General features: G+C 34.4%; 1 long non-coding RNA gene across 4 annotated transcripts; it reads left to right on the top strand.

The window, feature by feature from the left end:
- The first annotated feature begins 6,848 nt into the window (after nucleotides 1-6,848).
- Nucleotides 6,849-17,710, top strand: LOC104854407. 4 transcript variants are annotated; one of them, XR_778078.2, is made up of 3 exons: nucleotides 6,849-6,926; nucleotides 16,923-16,983; nucleotides 17,452-17,710. It is a non-coding gene; the product is annotated as an uncharacterized LOC104854407 (long non-coding RNA). The 4 variants fall into 4 exon arrangements; XR_778080.1 differs by lacking the exon at nucleotides 6,849-6,926 and adding an exon at nucleotides 15,413-15,481; XR_778077.1 differs by lacking the exon at nucleotides 6,849-6,926 and adding an exon at nucleotides 15,509-15,645.
- The last annotated feature ends 359 nt before the right edge of the window (nucleotides 17,711-18,069 follow it).

Below are 18,069 nucleotides of genomic sequence, written 5' to 3' on the forward strand. Positions count from 1 at the left end.
ATATAGATTACCTGATTTTTTTGGGGGGGGTGAGACAGGGTCTCCCTATGTAGTGGAGACTGGCCTGAAACTCACTCTGTAGCCCAGGCTGGTCTTGAAATCACAGCAATCCTCCTGCCTCAGCCTCCCAAGTGCCAGGATTATAGGCATGTGCCACCATGCCTGGCTTACCTGACCTGTTTTGATAGTGTTTAGAGAAAGTAGGGGATTTGGGGTTGGGAAAGAGCTATAATAAAAATTGTATATCACTGCGCAATTATTACAAGGTTCATACAATTGTCATAACTAATCAAAGGGATCATGTGAGTTTTGTACCTTTTCTAAATAATGCTTTTGTTTTAATAAAAATATTAAAGTATAAAACATAAATCATATAGCACAGATCCGAAAAATAGGTATTTTTTTACAAAAATTTTTAACAGATTTTTACATAATCTTTTCATTTTCTCTAAACCTGCAAATAGATTAAATCAGCATTTTATTGTAAATAGACACAGAAGGCTGTTTGTGAAGTGAAATCTCGACGCTAAACTTTACAAAGTTCCTACTTGTAGCATAATTGAGAAAAGCATGTAAAACTAGAGAAATCAGTGCATTTTAAGAGAATGACAAACTGCAAAGTATCAGAGTTTTTTCCCGTTGCCCCAAGAAATATTCTCAAGAGCTATCTCCAATTTTAAATTTATTGTCCATGAAATAAGCAATTTCTATGCATAAACACACGTACCCTGAGTAAGGACAGTTGGTTCTTAGGGGCAGCTGCAGCTCCACTTGGATAAAAGGGGTGGCTATGAGACATCATGACCTTTATCAGTCACTAGCATCGTGTCTTTGCAAGCTTCATAATATGCTTTACTATGATAACATTTTGTTAAATAAAAATATGCTTTATGCAAATGTGATGATTTAGATCTTGTGCCCCGCAAAGCCTCATTAGGTCATAGGGTAGGGCGTTTGGAAGGTGACTGGATTGTGGGGCATTATATCTAATGTGCTTGCTGTTGGGAAGCAGAGTCTGGTTGGAAGAGGCAAGATCTGGGAGGGTCTTTCTCCCATCTCTTAAGTTATTAAAGCAATATCTGTCCATCCACTGTATGTCTGTGTCCAGACAAATTAAAAAGAATATTAAGAGAAATTAACTAACACCATATCATAACAATTAGGAGGTTATATATCAAGCAAGAACCAGTAGAAAATGAAGTGGCACAGAAACTATGCATATATATAAGACAGAATGGAAATAAATTGACAGTACAAAATCAAGATTGGAATAAAATAAAATCAAAGTGACATTCATACACCTTGTTGTCTGCTAGCAGCTATTTGCAAGTCAGTCCTACAAAAAAATGCTACTACATATTACAGATTAGAGAAAGATGTGGTAAGCATCAAGCCTAGGGTCACAAGGCAAGTGGAAGATCTAGTGCAAACACATATGAGTTAGTAAAGTGGAAGGGGTGAACACTCCAAAACATTATTCAACACTAAAGGGTGAGGAGAATTATGTTGACACTAAACAGTTGTGTTTATTATTATTTGCCTCAAAAAAAAACTCACAAAAATTCAGAAGTAGAAATATTTCCAAAGAGTTATTCTCTGCATCTTTCATGCCCATGAGTAAACCCCTGGTCCCTACAATGGAACTGTAGTTAAATTTTCAAGCCTCCAACTTCTTAATACAGATATTGCATAAGTGAAATCACATGAAGTTCTACTCTCTCCTGAGAAAGACTTACTAAGGCCTAGCAACTACTTCAGTGCTAAATTCTGTTAGAATAGTATGTAGTACACTTTATTGTGTGATAATTTTATAACATTAATTCTATTAATAACCCTTTTTGATGTAGGTAATTGACGCAATTTTTCCTTAATTGATTATTTTAAATTAACATATTTTGGATTTAGTTTCCAAAGGCATTATTTTTACATGTAGAGCACGATTTTACTAAAAAATAAGAAGTATTATTGAACACATAATTATCTTGCTATTGCACAAGTAAGTGACTGGTTCCATAGTTGCCTTTTTTCTTCCCTTTCTCCCCTTCTTCCTCTGTCAACAAACTTTCCGACAGTGTTTTGTTAGCCTATTGAACATTTATGCCATTGTTGATTAAAATAATACTAATTATTAAATATTTATCTCCCTTTTCTTCGTTATATTTTATTATTCTTAAACATAAATATTTAGGGGTACATCTATTTATTTTTGAAAATAATCACAAAGCAATTTATGAATAACTATATTATTTAAGCTCTACAAATAAGTACAAGCCCTTTGAAATCCTTTGAAAAATTGTACAAAAGGGAACAATTCTTTGATAAACAATGATGTTGATGAATAACTCTGTCCAGGTTTTCCCCCAAGTCCAAGCAACAATGTTATGAATGTCTTCAAATTGCTAATTAAGGATTTTTATAGTTATTTGCATTTCTTTGTTAGCTAATAAAATTCACTTTTCTTTATCTCCCTCTCTCAATATTTTGCCTGTTTTCATGGCTATTTCCTAGACTCCTGCACAAAGTTTTGTTCATACATATGTCCACAGGAAGAATACTGGTTTATCTTGCTAGTTGTTTGCTCCTATAAAGATTTCTTAGGGTTGGGGATTTGGCTCAGTACTTCTGCCACCTCCCTTTGATCCCCAGTACCAAAAAAAAAAAAAAGATTTTTTAGGCTTAACTGAGGTGAAATTGACAAATAAAAGTTGCATTTGAAATATACAACTCTTGTTTTGATTAATAGCTGATTAACATTCAACATTCATTACTTCACAGCTACCATTTTATCTTTGCGCATGTGGGTGTAGGTGTGTGGATATGTGTGTGTCCTTGAGTGTGTACTGTAGAGAACAAGATTTACTATTCTAACTAATACCAGCCATTTGGCTCACTTCCTCTACTAGTAGGGGGTCAATAAACGTTGATTTGAACTGTGCCCTTGGGTGTTTTAGTCTCTCCATGTCTTACTTTTCTGTAAAATGAGGATGACAAGGTTAAAAAGCTGAAAAGGTAACATAAATAATGGCTCCAGCTTTTTCACCTTTCTGTTCTTTCCTTCATATATGAATTATCCATAACAAATGTAAATGTTCCTTCTTTTTTCTCATATAAATAAATTCAGTTCTTTTGCATGAGATCTTCACATAATAATCAAAACTTTTTGTCATTGCCAAATATTTTACTTTTCCTAGCTGTGTGTCTATGTACATACCAATGGAAATTTTTGTTGGCATGTTGATTGATACAGCATTCAAGTTGTAGATTAATTTGAACAGAATGTCTATTTTTGCAACATACAAAGAAACAGTTTAGAAAATGACAGTTATCTTAATTCTCTACCTTTCCTATTAATCTCTGGGGCAAGGAGCTTAATTAAATATGCTCCTCTCTTCATGGTGTGTCCTTGTCTTTGGTATGATCAAGGCTTAGCTCTGGTTTCACTCCCTTTCCATTCATAAAAATGAATCTCCACTTTCCTCTGAGGATACCACTCTGATGTAAAAAACATGTCCTTGAGCATGTGCTCATGCTACAGTTTGTTGGTATGGCTCATCTAGATTGTTTACTGGCTCTATTTCTCAGAATGGTTACCTTTCTATTATAAATGATAACTTTTCAATTATATAATTGAGATTGTTATCAAGACCACATTGTGATTTAATTACTTATTCTTACCCTCTCCTTTGAGTGAATTTTTCATTATATCTAATAGTTTTAAGCAATTATATTATAGATATGAAATCATAGATTATAAATAATTACATTTTTCTATTTGGCAATTTTATTTTTATTTACTGTTCTTTCAAGAAATCTACAACCATAGAGTATAGATTATATGATGATATTACTCCTACACCATTATTTAATTTCAAAGTGATATCTTAAATTTTGTGCAGTACAGATTGATAATACAAATGTTTTGTAATAAATGTATCCAGCTTTATCTTGACTTTTTTTTTTAGAAATAGCTTTTCTATGAATTAAAAAGCTTTTTTATGTTTTCCCTTTAAGTTTATTGTTACATTTAAAGCAAGCAGTACAGTTACATTTATCATTAAGGTCTTGTAACTTTACATGATATGTCATGGTTCTTATTTTTTTTCCATAACCCTGCCCTCCCTTCACCGCCTTCCCTATTTACAAAGGCTTTGTTTCCATTTTTTCCTTTTTTTTCACATTTTTTCTTTTCCTTTATTTCCTTTTCCCCCCTTCCCACTTCCCATTTAACCATTTACTTCCTATTTGACACTATTAATTATATCATTTAAACTTTATTTACACTTACTTTTTCATACCAGAGAAACTATTCTGTATTTACTAGTGTGTCCTATTTATTTCCCTTGAGTATGGTTTTGATGTACATCCATTTAGCTATATGTTCCTAGGTTCTCATTCTTTATGGCTGAGTAGTACTCCATTTTATAGTAAAACCAGATCTTCTTTACCCAGTATCTTAAGAACCTTTTTAAGAAGCTTTCTGAATTTTAGCTAAGATATTTATTATTTATTGTATAATTATATAATTGTATAATTGTCATTCTTTTCATTATACTTAATCACTTAAAATTATAAATCATGCTTAACACTTTAGCTTTGAAGATTTTTCTCTTAGAGAAGGATGCCTTAAAACACTATCATCCCTTAGATCTTCAACTAGAATATGAGATTTTTTTAAAAAAACATGGAATAAAAAACTGCAACTTTATTGTAGTTGCCAAAAATATCCCCATCCACTGAAGACAAAATCACAAGAAAATGATTCCGCAACTGCTTTGTCTCTAGCACATACTTAGTATTAACTGACATACTAAAAACTCTTTGAAAAATGAAACTCAGCAAGATTGCACTCTTCTCCACTAGCTAGTAAAAATTCTCTAGAAATTCTGATATATTAGCCAGTGATATATTAATGTTAAATGTGTAAGTACATTAGGTGCTGACTGGATCATCTCTTGCATGTGTAATAACAAAACCAGAAACATGGAGTTATTGTTTGCCATTAACTATAATGATTTATCACATATCTACTATAATTCTGATAAAGGATAAAGCTTAACACTACCTTACATGAATTTTAACTGCATACCTAAAAGATCAAATGTCACTACTGAGACCAAATACCTAGAAGAAAGCTGATTTAAAACAGTGTGATTCTGCTTTCACTGGTTGCTACTGTTAATGACAATACTTAATATTTATTATTTGAATCTCTGTAATATACAGTCCCCAAAAAGGAAAAGATAAGATAAAATCATCACATAGCTTATTTAACTATATGCCACAAGTTTTAAAAAAGTTTTTAAAAACTTTTAATATCTCTTAGATAAAAGTTTTCTGTCTTAGCCTTAAAAGTTTTCTTTCCTTTTATGTTCACATTTTCAAACTGCTATAAAATAATATTTATTTGCTGGAATTTAAGATCTACATATTAACAAAACTCCTCTCTTTTGACAAAGAAATTAATATGAAGCTTTTGAAAAAGACTGAGTTTGTATAATTAAACACAATTGAGTTGTTTTAAATCTCCCATTAGACAATATTGCAGTTCAAGTCATTAATGTTGTGATTCAAAATATGAAATTTTGAGAATCCAGCTAATATTTTATGATAAATATCACTATCCATCTCTAACAAGAGACATTTAATTTTAAAGTCATTATTTTATTATTTTCTAGGGTGTACTCACTGCCAACTTCAGCATGCTTTACATCATTTAGAAATTTTTAAAATGTTAACTGATGTTACTTAAAAAGAAATGAACTTATATCGATTATGCTTAACTAGATGCCATAATATCCCAGACTATCCTCCACTTTTCATTATTCCTGCAGGCAAAAGATTCAAGGAGTCATTAAGAATTAAGAATTGTTTCCTTCTTTGAAATATGCTTATCTATTCTTTGGAGGAAGTGATAGTTTATGAAGCACTAACCTCACTACTATGCACTATTAATAATGATGAGAGGGCCAGGGATTTAGCTCAATGGTACTACCATCTGCCTGGCAAGCACAAGGTCCCAAGTATGATACCCCAGCTAAATATATATGGGATGGTGCAATAATAATAATAATGCTAAGAGAAATTCTATAAAAGACAACCTTGGTTATGACCAGAGTTACAGCATTGTTATTTGGCTTGCATTAGTGTTAGTTACCTTTCTCTCACTGCTGAGACAAAATACCCTGACACTCAGTGTTAAAGAGGAAATGTTTATTAGACTGACACTTTGTAGAAGTTTCAGTACATAATTGACTGGTTCCAGGACAAAGGGGCACAGCAGAAGGGCATCACAGCAGAGAAACAGTTCATGACACTCTTAAGGTAGCAAAAGAAACAAAGGAACCTTACCAGGATCTTTCTGCCCCATTTATCCCATGAAAACTACGGGAATTAGGGTGGTGCCAAACCAGTCACTCACATATAGTGGTTTAGTAATCACTCAACCTTAATCCCAGTATCTTATATTCCACATTCAGCCACATCTGAAAAAGAAAGCTCCACTTCATCCATATGAGCTTTATAAACACAAACCATAGTGGATAGGGGCCACACCCAACCAAATTCTGATCCACAGGAAACCAGCACCATCATATCAGCACTCAGCCACATCTTAACCAGAACTAACTTAATAAAACAAAATAATATATCTCCAAGTATCATGGACCAGTGAGGAGTGAAGCTGCATGGATGCCCCCATAGCAGCACCCCAGCACAACTCAACTTCTAACCTTCTGGTTGTTCAGGTATATGGATCCATACCACAGAGGCACAGGAGGTCATAAAGGCTATTGTCCCGAGCTCCAGAAGATAGAGCAGAAGTAAACAACAGATAAAGGGCCTCTCTCAGGCTCCTTGATGAAAATTGAAGCCCACTGGGAAAGTGGAGAAAATCTCTGCCGTATAGGCACACCAGACTACCGTGGTCGGTAAGTTGGAGGGATCACCACCTCCCATTAGAACCTGAACTTTCCTCAGAGGAGGGGCAGCTGGAACCTGCAGTAGAATCTTGCAGAGTTCAGCTGTGCAGAAGATCAGGGAGCTCAATTTGGGACTTGCAGACAGAAATTAGCCTGAATCTCAGAGGTCTGCTGCTTGCTTGCTGAGAATAGTTGACTTACATTTGAACACTACTGCCCACATTGTGTATTGTGACAGCAGAGACATACCCTGAAGGAGGCTCTTAATTTTTATTTTTTATTTTTAAAATTATTTTTTCTTTCCCGTTATTTTAAATTTTAATTTTTTCTACCTTTTCATTCTTACTTTTTCTTTCACCTTTTTATTTTCATTTTCTCCTTTCTTTCTCACTCTCACTAACTTTCTTGCTCTCAATCTAATCAGTTGTCCTTCCTGGTATTATGAAAATGAAAGTGTCTCACAGTCATTAGAGACTCAAAGCCTCAAGACCAGCTATATTTGGAAGATCAAAGTATTAACCCAGGAATTAAACCAAGGAGAGTACCAACAACAAAAATAGAAATGAGGAGACATTTAATCAAGGCACAAAAACAGACTTCCAGCTCACCAAATGCAAATTCTTATGAAAATAAGGTGGAAAAATCTGACAATCAACCACCAAGACACCCTGAACTAATAGCACAGAAAGTAACAAAAAAGATGAATGAGACACTAGAAAAATACAAAACAAATAATTTCCCAGATAACTATAAACATGGTGAACAGAATGAAAGACATGATTAGAAACACTAGAAAAGAAACAGATTAAAAAAAAAAATAGATGAGTTCATGACCATGATAGAAGCCAAGAATACCCAGCACAGGAAAGAAATGGAAACCATGAATACTCAATATAGGAAAGAAATGGAATCCATGAAATAGATTCAAACAGATATCCAGGAGATTGAAAAACTCTATTAAAAGTATATACAAAAGACTGATCCAATCTGAAGACAGATAACAGATATAGAAAAAGGGATGGTAAGCAGTGATCATGAAAAGAGATAACTCTTAAAAATAGTAAAGGGCCATGAGAAATCAACCCAATAGCTCCTAGACAGTGCAAAGAAGAATAATATAATACTAACAGGAGTCCATGAAAAAACAGGAGAAAGTACAAATGACATAAAAAAAACTGTTCACAGAATTAATGACAGAAAACTTCCCAAACAGAGCAAAATAATTTGGTATACACATAAGTGAGGCATATAGGAAGAGCTGTGATCAAAAAGAGTCTACTACTAGACATAATAATCAAGGTCCTGGTAACCAAACAAAAGAACAAAATACTACAAGCAGTTAGAGAAAAGAAACAAATCACATGCAAAGGAAAGCCCATCAGATTCACAGCAGTTTCTGACACAAACCTTTAAGTCAAGGAGAAACTGGAGTGAGATATTTCAAGCCCCACCCCCTCAAAAACAACTCCAAACTAGAATGATGTCTCCTACAAAACTATCTTTTAAATTCGATGGGGAAATAAGATACTTCCATGACAAAGAACACCTAATAAACTTCAAGAATACCAAACCAGCACTCCAAACAATTCTAAACAATATCCTAGAAAAAGACAATAAAGGTCACAACTCCATGAGCCCCAGTGGAGCAAATCCATTAGGCAGGGCAAGAAACTAAAGGGAGAGGGGTGAAAATTAAAAAGAGCCAACAAGAGGACAATAGCATAAGAATGATAAATCAGTACATATCACTTATAACCATCAATGCCATCGGCCTCAATTCACCAATCAAAAAGAAATAGACTGGCAGAATGGATTAAGAAATAAAATCCAGCAATAGGCTATATACAAGAAACACACCTCCTTGAAAAAGAAATTCATAGACTGAAAACAAAAGGATAGAAAACACTTCTCCATGAAACAGGAACCTGGAAAAAAGCATGGGTAGCTATCTTGTTTACAGAGTAAATTTCAAACCCAAACTAAGAAAGACAAATAAGTTCACTACATCCTTGTAAAGGGAACAATCCAAGAGGAAGAGAAGACAATCATGAATATATATGCACCAGATGCTAATGCCCCAAGTGTACAAAGCATATATTAAGGGACATGAAAAAACAAATAAACACTAATACAATTGTAGTGGGGGACCACAATACTCTATTGTCCCAAATAGACAGATCATCTAGACAATCAAGCTTTTGAACAAATAAATGTAATAGACATCTAAAGTGTGTTCCACTCTGCAAAGTCAGAATAAACATTCTCTTTGGCTACACACAAGTCATTCTCCAAAATAGACAATCTCTAGCTCATAGAACATGTTAAACTAAATGGAAAGGAATTGAAGTTATCCCATGTATATTATTAGACAACAGTGCAATTAAAATGGAAATCAATAGCATAAGAAAGCCCCCCCCAAAAAAAAACTTCAGAAACACGTGGAAATTGAACAACATTCTCCTGAACAACCAAGAGGTCACAGAGGATATTAAAGAAGAAATTAGACAGCTTTTACAAATAAATGATAATGCCAATACAACATACAGGAATCTATGGAACAAAATGAAAGGAGTTCTATATGGGAAATTCATAGCAATGAATGCCTGCATTAGGAAAACAAAGTGAGCTCAAATAAACAACCTAATGCTGAACCTTAAGATCCTAGAAAAAGAATAGAAAGACCAACCCAAAGCTCATACAAGGGGCAAAATTATAAAGATCAGAGAAGAAATTAATGCAATGGAAACTAAGAGAGTGATACAAAAAAGAAATCAATGAATCAAAAGATTGGATTTTTGAAAGAATAAATAAAATCAGTGAACCCAACCTTATCAAAAAAGGAAACAAAAGGCTCAAATGCACGGAATTAGAAATGAAATAGGTGAAGTCACAACACATCCAGCATAAATCCAGAGGATCATTAATACCTGCTTTGAGAATTGGTACTCTAATAAAATAGAAAACACAGAAGAAATGGAAAGACATATATATATATTATATGTATTATACCAAAGCTGAACAAGGAAGATATAAAAATCTAAACACCCCAATTACAATCAGCGAAACTGAAAATGTAATTAAAAATTTAGCAACAAAGAAAAGCCCAGGTTTTTCTGTCTTCACTGTTGAATTCTACAATACATTTAGAGAAGAAGTGTTGCTGTTAGTCTTTAAACTTTCAAGGAAATTAAAAGGGAAGCAATACTTTTAAATTTATTCCTGGAAGCAAGTTTTATTTTGATTTCAAAACCAGGAAAGACCCAACCAAAAAAGAGAACTACAGGCCAATCTCCCTAATGAATACAGAAGCAAAAATACTCAGTAATATACCGGCAAACAGAATACAGAGGGTCATAAAGAAGATCATACACCCTGACCAAGTTGGATTCATCCCAGGGATGTAAGGATTGTTCAACATACATAAATCAATAAATGTAATACACTACATCAACAAAGTTAGGGACAAAAATCGTATGATCGTCTATCTCAATGGATGCAGAAAAAGCATTTGACAAAATTTAAAACCTAGTCATGATTTTTAAAAACTTGCAGAAAATTGAAATAGATGATCTTTATCTCAACTTGATAAAGGCCATCAATGAAAAACCAACAGTCAACATCATATTAAATGGTCAAAAGCTGGAAACCTTTCTCTTAAAATCATGAACAAGACAAGGATGTCTACTGTCACCATTCCTGTTCAATATAGTTATAGAAACATTAGCTAGAGCAATTAGACAAGAGAAAGAAATAAAAGGAGCAAATATAGGGAAGGAAAAAGTTAAACTGTCATTATTTGCTGATGATATGATGCTCTAAATAGAAGACCCAAAAAACTCTGCCAAAATACTTCTATACTTAATTTCTAGATTCAGTAGAGTAGCTGGATGAAAGGTCAACACTCAAAAATCAATAGCCTTCTTGTACACAAATAACTGAGACACACTGAGAGAAATTATGGAAAGAATTCCTTTCAAAACAGCAACCAAAAATTAAATATCTAGAAATAAACCTAATTAAGAAAGCAAAAGACCTCTATAATGAATATAACAGCACCCTAAAAATAGAGATTTAAAAGGATATTAGAAAATGAAAAGACAGCCCTTGCTAATGAGTAGGAAGAACGAATGTACTGAAAATGGCCATACTTTGAAGGGTGTTATACAGAGTCAATGCAATCCCAATTGAAATCCCAAGAGTATATTTCACAGAACTGTAGAAAACAATCCAAAATTCATTTGTAACCAGAAGAGACCTAGAATAGCAAAAGCCATTCTAGGCAACAAAGACATGACAGTGGGTATCACAATCCCCAATTTGAAACTATGCTACAAAACCACTGTGACAAAAACAGCATGGTACTGCAAAGAAACAGACCCAAGAATCATTGCAATAAATTAGAACATGCAGAAACAACTCCAAATATACTTAGCTACTCATCTTGGACAAAGGAGCCAACCATCCTTACTGGAGGAAAAACAGCCTCTTCAATAAATTCTATTGCAAAAACTGGATTCGAACCTGCTAAAGATTAAAACTAGACCCCTATCTTTCATGATGAACTAAACTAAAATTGAAGTGAATTAAAGATCTAAATAATAAAACTAAAACACTAAACTTGCTGGGCAATAAGTTAGGAAGAACTCTCAAAGACATTGGCATAGTAAAAGACTTTATGAATAAATCCTCAGTAGCACAGGTACTAGCAAAAAGAATCAATAACTGGAATCTCATCTTATTAAAAAGCTTCTGTGGGGTGAGGTGGAATCTCAGTGTTGTTTTCATCTGCATCTCTCAAATGACCAGTGATGTGGAACATTTTTTCAAATACTTTCTTGCTGCTTTTACTTCTTTGTCTGAGAAATGTCTGCTCATTTTGGATGCTCATTTTTGAATTGGGTCTTTATATTTGGGGGGACTGATTGTTTTGAGTTCTTTATATATCCTTGATAATAGTCCTTTGTCTGAGGAACAGCTGGTAAAAATTTTTTCCCACATTGTAGATTGTCTCTTAGTTCTGCTGATGGTTTCTTTTGAAGTACAGAAGCTTTTTAGTAAGATGAGATCCCAGTTGTTGATTCTATCGGCTAGTTCCCGTGCTACTGAGGATTTGTTCATAAAGTCTTTTCCTATACCAATGTCTTCCAGAGTTCTGCCTAACTTACCTTCCAGCAAGTTTAATGTTTCTGTTTTAATATTTAGATCTTTAATCCATTTAGATTTTAATTTAGTACATGGCGAAAGATAAGGGTCTAATTTTAATCTGTGGCAGGTTGACATCCAGTTTTTCCAACACCATTTATTAAAGAGGCTATCTTTCCTCCACTGAGGATGGTGAGCTCCTTTGTCAAAGATGAGGTAGCTGAGTACATCTGCATTTGTTTTTGTGTCTTCCAGTCTGTTCCACTGATCCTCAGGCCTATTTCTTTGCCAGTACCATGCTGTTTTTATCACAGTGGCTTTGTAGTATAGTTTCAAATTGGGAATTGTTACACCTGGTGTCTTGTGTCTGTTGCCTAAGATGGCTTTTGCTATTCTAGGTCTCTTATGGTTCCAAATGAATTTTTGGACAACACTGAGATTCCACCTCACCCCACAAACAATGGCTGCCATCAAGAAATCACACAATAACAAATGTTGGCGGGGTTGTGGGGAGAAAGGAACCCTTCTCCATTGTTGGTGGGAGTGCAGACTAGTGCAACCACTATGGAAATCAATATGGAGATACCTCAAAGAGCTTGGACTGGAGGTTCCATTTGACCCAGCCATCCCTCTGTTGGGTATCTTTCCAAGAGAACTAAAAGAATCATATCACAGAGAAGTATGTGCACCCATGTTTATAGCGGCACAGTTTGTAATAGCTAAATCTTGGAAACAACCTATTTGCCCATCCGTTGGAAACTGGATAAAGAAGTTGTGGTTTTTCTATAAAATGGAATATTACTCAGCCATAAAGAATGAGAAAATAGATTCATTCATAGGAAAATAGATACATATTGAAGATATACTCCTAAGTGAAATAAATAAGTCACACAAGTGTAAATACCAAATAGTTTCCCTGGTGTAAATAATCTGCAACAATGCATAAGATTCTAATAAGATTATTGACATTTAGAAATGGGAAGAAAGGAGCTAAAGGTGTAGAGAAGGTGGGATGGGTAGGGGAAGAGTAAAAAGGGAAAAGAAAAAAATGTGAGAGAATGAAAAGATGAAAATAAAGTGTTTGTAGATGGGGAGGAGAGGAGGGGGTGAAGGGAGGGCAGAGGTTAGGGGAAAAAATGAGAATCAAGACTTGTCATGTAGAGGTATAAGATCCCAACAATGAATGTAACTGTACTGTATCCCTAAAATATACCAATAAACTCAGTTAAAGCTGGAAAAAAAAAAAAGCTTCTGCACTGCAAAAGAAACTACCAACAGTGCTAATCGACAACCTACAATGTGGGAAAAAAAATTTACCAGTTTTTCCTCAAAGGTTTACTATCTAGAATATACAAAAAAATAGAAAAAAATCAGACCCCACCAAATATAAAGACCTGATTCAAAAATGGGCATCTGAAATGAACAGATATTTCTCAGACAAATAAGTAAAAGCATCAAATAAATATATTAAAAATTTTTCAATATCACTGGTCATTCGAGAGATGCAGATGAAAACAACACTGAGATTCCACCTCACCCTATCACGAAATCAACCAAGCTGCTGGGCATGGTGGTGCACACCTGTAATCCCAGCACTCGGGAGAGCCAGGAGGTTCACTGTGAGTTTGAGACCAGGCTGGGCTACACAGTGAGTTCCAGAGCTGTCTGAACTACATAGTGAGAACCCATCTCAAAAAAATAAATCAACCAATAACAAATGCTGGTGGTGTTGTGGGGAGAAAGGAACCCTTTTCCATTGTTGGTGGGAGGGCAGACTGGTGCAACCAATGTGGAAATCAATATGGAGACACTTCAAACAACTGGGATTAGAGGTTCCGTTTAACCCAGCTATACCTCTGCTGGGTATCTTTAAAAAAGAATTTAAAAACTCATACCATGCCGATATATGTGCACCCATGTTTATAGTGGCAGAGTTTGTATAGCTAAAACTTGGAAACAGCCCAATTACCTATCAACTGGAGAATGGATAAAGAAGATGAAGTACTACTCAGCCATGAAGAATAAGAAACTAGAGTCATTTGTAGGAAAATGGATGCATATTGAGGCCATATTCTTAAGTGAAATAAATAGGACGCATGTGTAAAGACTGAATAGTTTGTCATGAAAAGCTGAAAGTGTAAATAAGATTCAAATTGTATAGTTGATAATTGAAATAGGAAGAAAAGGACTAAAGGTGTAGGGGAAGAGGGAAGGGTAGAGTAAATGAAAGAAGGGAAAAGAAAAAATGTGAGAAAAGGAAAAAATGGAAACAAAGTCTGTAAATAGGGAAGGGTGGAGGGATTGCCGGGAGGGCAGGGGTATGAGGAAAAATAAGAACCAAGATACAACATGTAGAGGTACAAGATCCCAGTGATGAATGTAATTTTACTGTATACCTAAAAAACACCAGTAAACTTAATTAAAAAAATAATAATAACATAAGTAAGAAGAAAATGTATGCATTATTCTGGTGAGATTTTTTTCATCAATAGTACAAAAGACTATTTTTAAGACTAGCTGCCGAAATTCTTTGGAGAAACAAAAGGAACATCAAAAGAATATAGGAAAAGAAAGTAAAATGTGATTACTAAGGCAATGTAAGCATACAAAGTTTTACAATTATTATTAAAGTTTACCTAATCTGTATGATTGATATGCCATGTAGTTTTTTCAATCACTCAGTACTGCTCTAATTCCTGGTCACCTGTGCACTGGTTCGAACCATAACACATTATACCTACTCGCATTCTTAGCCATTCAGCACTATACAAAGTCCAAAGCAAAGTGAGCTTCTTGCTCCATCACCCTGGGTGACAAGCTCCAGACACCAGATGTGTACTTCTTTGACTGAGTAACAAGCGCAGCAGGATCTTTGTCCACATCACCCACAGTCAGTGAACGGCTTTCCACATTTGACTGTGAGTGGAAAAGGCAAGTTGAGAAGGCCCTGGATGACTACTTCAACAATCGTGTTGCTAATCGGGAGTGTGTGATAGCAAGGCCTTGGGGAATTTTTCATAAATTAATATTGGAACAGTGACCTGGAAGTCTTCTTCATAAATAAATACCATATATTTCTACCTGTTTGAAGGTTAGTGTGGTCATTTACTGGAATCCAGACCAGTGCAGGATGGTGGCTTCTACAATACTTGCCAGTTCAAAACATTATAGCACCATTTTCTTTACAAAAGGGAATTTCTAGGCAGATGGATGTAATTCTAGCAAAAAAAAAAAAAAACTGAATTGGACAACTATGAGTTATTAACTAGGTAACTATGCTCTTTGTAGAATGTCCCGAGTAGCCATGACAACTTCTGTGCTCTGCCAGAACTCTGCCGCCCCCGCCGCCGCCTGCTTTTCTTTGTGTAAACTCTGCTTGCTGAATTCCCAGGGAAATGCCAATGGAATTAAGCTTCATAGATGTAAAAAATAGCAAATAACTATCCAACCAAAGACTGCCAAATACTCTGCTTCTGCTTCTGTACTTCTTGCTTGCAACCCTAGAAAACTGCTGGTTCTATAGTATTCTGGGCCTGACCTCTTTGGGAAAGATCCCAGTCAGTGTGTCATCTGTCTCCAGCCTCTGGTATTCTGAAACATTTAAATAATTGATAAGGATAAATATGAATGAATTGCAAATCTATTGACTTCATTGCAGGAAATGTCAACATTTACTTATTAAAAAAAGCTATTCGATTTTTTAAAAAATATTCTATTTTTTTCATTGAGTTTATCGATACTTTTTAAGTATAGAGTACGGTTACAATCATCATTGGGATCTTGTACCTTTACATAATAGGCCTTGATTCTCATTTTTCCCCATACCCCTGTCCTCTCATTCATCCTCTCCACCAAAAAATATTTTAAAGTAAAGGTTTAAAGTAAAATTATTATAACACCTTTATTAGTTATAGAAATGTTTTAATATATTCAGGGAAAGTATTTAAGACCGTGTTTCAAAGTACATAACTATTGTTAACCAGGACAATTTTATTCTCTTATTTATAACTGTCTAGGAGTGAGTAATGAAGAAAGTTCAACATATACCACATCCTCATTTGGCAGAATTAAAAGCCACCTTCACTAGTATGAAATATTTAAGTTTCATGATGGCTCCATTTACTGTAATTAGTGTATAATATTTTAAAAAATGCATGAACAAACAGATGAACCATGCTAGATATTGATGAACCACAATACATTTAACCAGAAGAGAGCCCCAATCCTAGTCCATTATTGCATTTAATGCCTTATTTAGAACAGATTAGCAGCGTTTGGCACTGGGTTAGCAGCAATTGCCATTGTGAAGGCTGCCTTTAATCTCTAACAAGAAAAAAGATCAGAAATGGTTTAACTTAGAAAGAAAACAAAATAAAATATAACCTGGGACCTGCAAGATCCAGAAGCTGGTTTGTAAAACTTATCAAATAAACAGTAACTGGATGACTTCAGTAACACTATGAAGAAGCATGTCATAAACAATCGTGGATCTTCAGAAACAGTGGTATTGTTTCTTCACAGAGAGAAGTTAAAACTAATTTTAACAAATATATAATGATTATGTGAATTCCATCTAAGAAACAAATGAGTGCTATGAAGAAAGACCCTTTTTTGAAAAGAATGTAGGTGCCTTTTACTTAGGCAGAGTAAAATAAATGATGCAGCATGTATTAGCCTTTCCTGGCTCCTTCATCAAATTATTACAACAATGTCTGCAATTTTACAAATGTACAATTTGTCAAATGCCATTTGTGTTCTTCAGTGCCTTTAGTATATTTTTCTTAATAATTGCTAAAAGATGAAGTAAGTCATATTATTTTTTGCTTTTCCAAAATTAATTTTATCTTATTTTTTTTCTTTAAGAAAAAAAATTATTCACATGATAATTCAGCTTTCTCCTGGAAAACTGTGACAATTCAAAAAGGTAATATATTTAAATGTAACTATTATTTCTTAAGCATTTTTGCTTTCCTTGTCACTAGAACAAGGGCATCATTACCTGAATCACATAGTTTCAGTTTTGTATATTTTACCTGAAGTAGTTTTATGGGCTTAATGAAATACACCACTAACATCTATATACTGTATATGTATTTGTGTACAGGCATATTTTAGTTGAATACACACTCTGTTTACTATTAAAACTTGAAAAATAGATCACAAGGAGGAAAATATTAGAAATTGAGGAAAATAGATAAATCATCACCATACCAACAGCAATGGGAAGACAAAAGATTTTTATTAACACATTTGCCCCCTTGTATTTTCTTTTGTCCTATCATTTTGCATATTAGAGTCTCCAATTTTTGATTCTGAGATTTTCAGAGTGGGGAGGGGGCTTTAATAGATCCTTTTTGCCTTAGTACTGTCACAATATCTGTTTGAAATGCAGAATTTATTGCAGAGAATGAGAAGTCTTTACCTAAGACTTTTTGACCCACGGCATCTGGGAAACAATATAAAAATTCAAGGACAACTACACTGAGGACCAAATTGTCAAGGCTTGAGGTAAAAGTGGAGAAACATGGCTCGTCAGAGATCTTCAATTGTTTGTTCAAATGGAAACCACCAAATACTGGCCCAGATAAAGAGTGACTACATCTTGCCTCTCTTAACCTTTTGGCCTCAATTTCACTCTCCCTCAGTTTTGGCTTCCTTCTGATGTGTCAGGAGTGCTCATTTATTTGTTGTCAGTGTGATATCACAAAAAATAGTGGATGCAGAGAAGTAGCTGGGCAAAAACACATGGAATATCAATGATGAACGGAGGAGTTTGTATCCCACAGGTGTGAAAGAAGGGGATAGTATATTGAAGGTAAGGAGTTGAAAACTAAAAAGGCATTAAAATGATATAGTTTCTAGTTTCCTACATATATTATGAAATTACAGCTACTCATGCCCCAAATTCAGGAACGACAACAGAAACCAAGTCAGTTAATTTCTTTTCCCTCATGGCTCTTGATTTGTTTAGCCACTACTTTTCTTGTCTTCCTTCATTTTTAAATAATGT

Source organism: Fukomys damarensis, unplaced genomic scaffold (assembly GCF_012274545.1).
Source record: "Fukomys damarensis isolate Sample0158 unplaced genomic scaffold, DMR_v1.0_HiC HiC_scaffold_36, whole genome shotgun sequence".
Classification (NCBI taxonomy): domain Eukaryota; kingdom Metazoa; phylum Chordata; class Mammalia; order Rodentia; family Bathyergidae; genus Fukomys; species Fukomys damarensis.